At 33.8% G+C, this 6,000-nt stretch overlaps 1 protein-coding gene across 3 annotated transcripts in view; it reads right to left on the bottom strand.

Annotated features, from left to right (window-relative positions):
- LOC137657895 (uncharacterized) overlaps positions 1-6,000 on the bottom strand; it is a 148,597-nt gene that overhangs the window by 62,300 nt on the left and 80,297 nt on the right. The window contains exon 1 of one of the 3 annotated variants that reach the window (XM_068392524.1): positions 68-183. The exons of 1 other annotated variant lie outside the window; for it this stretch is intronic. The gene's annotated coding sequence lies outside the window, so the exon portion shown is untranslated. Of the gene's footprint in view, positions 1-18; positions 184-6,000 lie in introns of those variants that run through there. One more of the 3 variants, XM_068392523.1, reaches the window with a different exon arrangement.

The raw sequence follows: 6,000 nt of genomic DNA, 5'->3' as shown, positions 1-6,000 counted from the left end.
TAAAGCAGGACAACAGACCAAAAGCAAAGCAGGAAATGTTTGAAAACTAAATAAATGAGATGGGTACAAGCTGTGCCTGTCGACTCGGAGAAACACAGTCGCAACCCCTTCTCGCTTGGTAGCCAGCAGGGAACTGAACTCGAGAGTCACGGCACAGTGGCTGTGGAGCTCTGTCTCTCTATGGACTCTCGTTTGCAACACCAAGGTCTGTGGTGGCAAAGGCGATCCTGTGATCTTCCGTCCATCCTACTTTGTCTTCCTGGTGCCGATGGCCGGGTCTATTTGGGACGCCCTCCGGAACTAGACCCTACCTCCCACACTACCATTAATAATAAAAGTTGATTCTGTATTATACCCGTTATTCCAACCACCTTTTGATTCCAACGTCTTCCGGGACGAAGTTTATTGAACTGTTTTATAAAGAAAAAGTTTTAATGTACTCGTGTGTAAAAACACTTGATTTTATCAAAATTTTGTATCTCAAACATATATATATCCAGTATATATATATATATATATATATATATATATATATATATATATATATATATATATATATATATATATATATATATATATATATATATATATATATATATTATATAATTTATATATATATATATTATATATATATTATTATTATTATTATTATCAAATGCTAAGCTACAACCCTAGTTAGAAAAACAGGATGCTATAAGCCCAGGGGCCCCAACAGGGAAAAATAGCCCAGTGAGGAAAGGAAACAAAGAAAATAAAATATTCTAAGAACAGTAAAAACTTTGAAATAAATATTTCCTATATAAACTATAAAAACTTTAACAAAACAAGAGGAAGAGAAACTAGATAGAACAGTGTGCCCGAGTGTACCCTCAAGCAAGAGAACTCTAACCCAAGATAGTGGAAGACTATGGTACAGAGGCTATGGCACTACCCAAAACTAGAGAACAATGGTTTGATTTTGGAGTGTCCTTCTCCTAGAAGAGCTGCTTGCCATAGCTAAAGAGCCTCTTCTACCCTTACGAAAATTAAAGTAACCACTGAACAATTACAGTGGGAGAAGAAGAATTGTTTGGTAATCTCAGTGCTGTCAGGTGTATGAGGATAGAAGAGAATCTGTAAAGAATAGGCCAGACTATTCGGTGTCTGTGTAGGCAAAGGGAAAAAACCGTAACCAGAAAGAAAGATCCGATGTAGTGCTGTCTGGCCAGTCAAAGGACCCCATAACTATCCTTCTTGAAATTTTCATCTCTGTGCTCAGGAGTTTCAGTCAACTGCCTACCTTTATTTCTACTTCTTAGCGCTAAGGTTCTAACCCATGTCCAGACAAATAATTTTCATAAAAGGAAATTCCCTACGGTAATGTGATCCCGTGGCAGAATTAATTAGATTTTCAAGTATTTGAAGCTTATCTGATATATATATATATATATATATATATATATATATATATATTATATATATATATATATATATATATATTATATATATATACATTATATATATATATATATATATATATATATATATATATATATATATATATATATATATATATATATATATATATATGCTAATAAAGTTTATATATTCACAAGTGTATAAATGCGTGTGTTTGCGTGTACTTCGAAAAACAAACTTATTAAAAATATATACAAGATCTCATTTAAATTGAAAACGGTATAAGAAATATCCTTTGGAATATTAAGTAAACGAGGCAGAAACCCATTTTGAATGCCTCAAACACATACACACGCACTCTCTCTCTCTCTCTCTCTCTCTCTCTCTCTCTCTCTCTCTCTCTCTCTCTCTCTCTCTCTCTCTCTCTCCATGTCTGTCTTCCTGTTTGTCTCTTTTCTGACCCTTCCCCTTCCTTGCAAGATTCAAATCTCCTCCTGGACCGGCCCAAGAATATCCTTCCCGTCCTGCCCAAGGGCCTTCCACTGCCCTTTCCAATTGTTTCCTAGTGCCGCCCCATACCCTCTGCCCGCCCCACCTTCAGCTACGCCACTCAACACGGAAGGACCTCTTCCTTCCTTCCGCGAGATACCATTTCTTCTGTGCAGGTCACCCAGCCTAGCGCTTAAATGCTATCAGCATTTCCAGTTCTACGGTGCATAAACATGTTTTGTCTTTCCTACACACCCAATCAGGAACTGCCGTTAGAATGTGAACTGGTACAATTAACATTTGTGTCATTACCAGACAAAATTTTAAAGCTCTGTCTTTTACTATATACAGCATTATGAAAATAAAAATAAAACGAAAGATTCTCTACAATGCAACATGAGATCAAGAAGTTTAACTTTCTTTAAATGGCCTTTGTATTTCATTGAATTTAGATAATGAGTCATATTATATAGAATTAAAATTATTTTCGTGTTCCCGTATGGGTAAATTCCATAAGGAAAAATTTAATTTAAACATTCTTTTGAAATTGAAATTAGCGGATAAAATTAATCCTTAACAGTCATGAGAGAGAGAGAGAGAGAGAGAGAGAGAGAGAGAGAGAGAGAGAGAGAGAGAGAGAGAGAGAGAGAGAGAGATAATTTGTATAGATAACTTCAAGGATTCAAAAAATAGAAATACGATAAGCAATAAAAGATAACACTAACCGCCCTTTCAAGAAATTAAATTTCCGACCATGTCATTACAGACATTGCAATAAAAAATGTTCAATTATAATAGCAATGCCATAAACTGTTCTAACATCATTAGGGACAGACGGCTTTATATATATATATATATATATATATATATATATATATATATATATATATATATATATATATATATATATATACATACATATATATATATATATACATACATATATATATATACATACATATATATATATATATACATACATATATATATATACATACATATATATATATATATATATATATATATATATATATATATATATATATATATAAGTTCCTTACAACACGAAAAACTACTAGGTGTTAGAAAACAACAAAATATTAAACTTCAGACTGGAAAAGTTATAAGTATGTCTTGTACTGCTTAGTGATTTGTATAGTTTGAGATGAAATTTTGAAAAATCTTTCACAATGGGTTAATCGACAGATGACAGAACTATACTTATAATTGCAATAATAAATTTGATTAACTGCAAGTTTTAATCAAATGATTTAAAATGCGAGTTAGATGCTTAATTAAGACCAAACCAGGGAAAATGTATATATGGCAGAATATAATAAAAACGTATCCTATGAATTCTTATTTAATACCATACTAATTCTGTGCAAAATTGAAGATAGGCAACCAGGTATATCTCAAAAGCAAATTTCGTATAAAAATATTGGAATTTAAATTAAAAGTTGTAAGTAGCTAACGAAATGAATGAAAAGATCTGGGAGGAGTGTTAAGAACTTCAGATAGGCAAAACAGTGCACAATTCCTCTACTAAATACTAGCAGCAAGCAACAACCAAGGACCTACAGCTGTCAGAAGAAATAGATGTAAATACAATCATTTCCCATTTCTAGTATTTAATCAGTAGCGAGCCAAGTATATTCGCCTGAGGATAAAAAAAAACACCTAGAGATAGAATTTCTCATTGGACTCGAAAGTAATTCCTCTTAACAACATACACTTTGCAAACATATTGTTAATACGTACAATAAAGAAAAAATACTCCCAACCTCATGGTGGCTGATGTGGTAACGTCCCTGACTGATGAACGCAAGACTGAAGTTCGAGTCCCGCTCAAACTCTTGAGTTCCTTTGATCGCTGCAACCTCACCATCATTGTGAGCTAGGAGCATTTAGGTCTATCTACTGAATTATCAGTAGCCATTGTCTGGCCTTCCTTGGTCATAGCTTGGGTAGAGGGGTGGCTTAGGCGCTGATCATACTATACGGTCAGTCTCTAGTGCATTGCCCTGCTTAATAGGGCAATGCCACTGTCCCTTGCCTCTGCCATTCATGAGCGGCTTTTAAAAAAGCCTTTAAACATTTAAAGCCCTCAATATTACGTTAAAAGCAGAATTAATGTTAAGACCAATAATACGAATATCATTACCTCACGATATTTCTTTAAAAAACTAGAAACCTAAAAAATGTGCATAACATGCAAAAATATCTTGCAAAACCCAAAATATAACTTGCGAACAGATGATTGTTTTCAGCATACGTATCTTAAGTAGTATTTGCCAAGAGACGCTCAAAACCTTATGATAATATCAATAAGGAACTGGACAGTATCAGATAAGCATGAGCTGCCTCCCACGTCAGCTAGTTTAATTATTCTAGTCAACGTTCTTAGCGCAAAAATTATACCTCAAAAGGCAACTTTAATAAAATGCCCATGTGATCGACATCTGCATCGTAAGCATCGCATAACCATAAACAAACAGACTTTAAAATAAAGATATATTCCTTCAATAATTTGCCTACTTTTTATCACAACCATGGGATTTCGTTTTTCCAATGGAGGGTGCGCGCCAACAAAAGAGAAGACACTGTTGAATCTGCCAGGAAAGAGCGAATGCTCTCATTTATCGTTGAATTTATGGTCAAATTTGATTAATTTTCAGGTGAATCATAACCTTTTTATGCCAATGTTCGTGGATGGGTATGATCACGAAGACATATGAGTTATCGGTGAAGAAAATAATCAAGAACTTTTAAAATCGACAACAATCGTTAAAGGAAAATGTGTCGAAGATATAACGTGCAATATGGAATATAAAACAAGAACACTCAAGAGGTGAAGTAAGATCTTTATCAAATAGGGAATTGGTGAAGTAGGGTCTTTATCAAATAGGGAATTGGTGAAGTAAGATCTTTATCAAATAGGGAATTGGTGAAGTAGGGTCTTTATCAAATAGGGAATTGGTGAAGTAGGATCTTTATCAAATAGGGAATTGGTGAAGTAAGATCTTTATCAAATAGGGAATTGGTGAAGTAAGATCTTTATCAAATAGGGAATTCCGCTTTCTCATAAAATTGATACCAATTCAATAACCATTTTTTGTTGAACCCTCATTTTAAAAATCTGTTTCCCGATGATCCAACTAAAGAACTAGAAGGGCATTCAGTAGAGCGCGTCCCTCCGCCGCGACAGCTTATCTCTCGACCTTGCCCTTTGACCTCAACATGTAATAATTGGCGTGGATTCTCATATTCAAATATGAACCAAGTTTGAAGTCTGTGATGATGTCAAAACTTTTTTATTCTCATCATTTATTTATTTCCCTATTTCCTTTCCTCACTGAGCTATTTTTCCCTATTGGAGCCCTTGGCCTTATAGCATCTTGCTTTTCCAACTAGGGTTGTAGCTTAGCCAGTAATAATAATAATTGGACATTTTGCTTGACCATGACCTTAACCTTCCAAAATTTCATCATTTCCCGCTTTTTACATAACAGTTGATCCCTGCAAGTTCCAGCACGATTAGAATTATGGCTAGGAAGCTGTTCACAAACACACACAAATAAACACAAACAGGGGCGAAAACACAACCACCTTCCATCTTCGTTGGCGGAGGTAAAAAAAGCTTACATATTTCATGCATCATCAAAAGTACATTCACAGTATAAGGTAACACTTGATGACAGTTCAAAGAACCTAATTTACTGTAAATGACGAAACCGTTTATCGATCATTTACCATAAATAAATAGTCACTTATCAGTCATTCTTTGTCATGTTTATCAAACAACACTTTTTAAGAGACGACTTTTTTAGTGTTTTAATTTTATGGTAATGACTTCTGGCCTCAGAGAGAAATGTGTACGTCCCCTGTATATATATATATATATATATATATATATATATATATATATATATATATATATATATATATATATATATATATATATATATATATATATATATATATATATATATATATATATATATATTTCAAAGGTTTAAAGGTCGCTCATGAATGGCAGAGGCAAGGGACAAGAAAACGTGTCCTACAGACTGACCATAAATACATATGATGAGAGGCCAAGGCCCTTCTCCA

The sequence above is a fragment of the Palaemon carinicauda genome, chromosome 18, assembly GCF_036898095.1.
Source record: "Palaemon carinicauda isolate YSFRI2023 chromosome 18, ASM3689809v2, whole genome shotgun sequence".
Taxonomy (NCBI): Eukaryota; Metazoa; Arthropoda; class Malacostraca; order Decapoda; family Palaemonidae; genus Palaemon; species Palaemon carinicauda.
The sequence above is the reverse complement of the archived record's forward strand: the minus strand, read 5'-3'. Positions and strand labels throughout refer to the sequence as shown.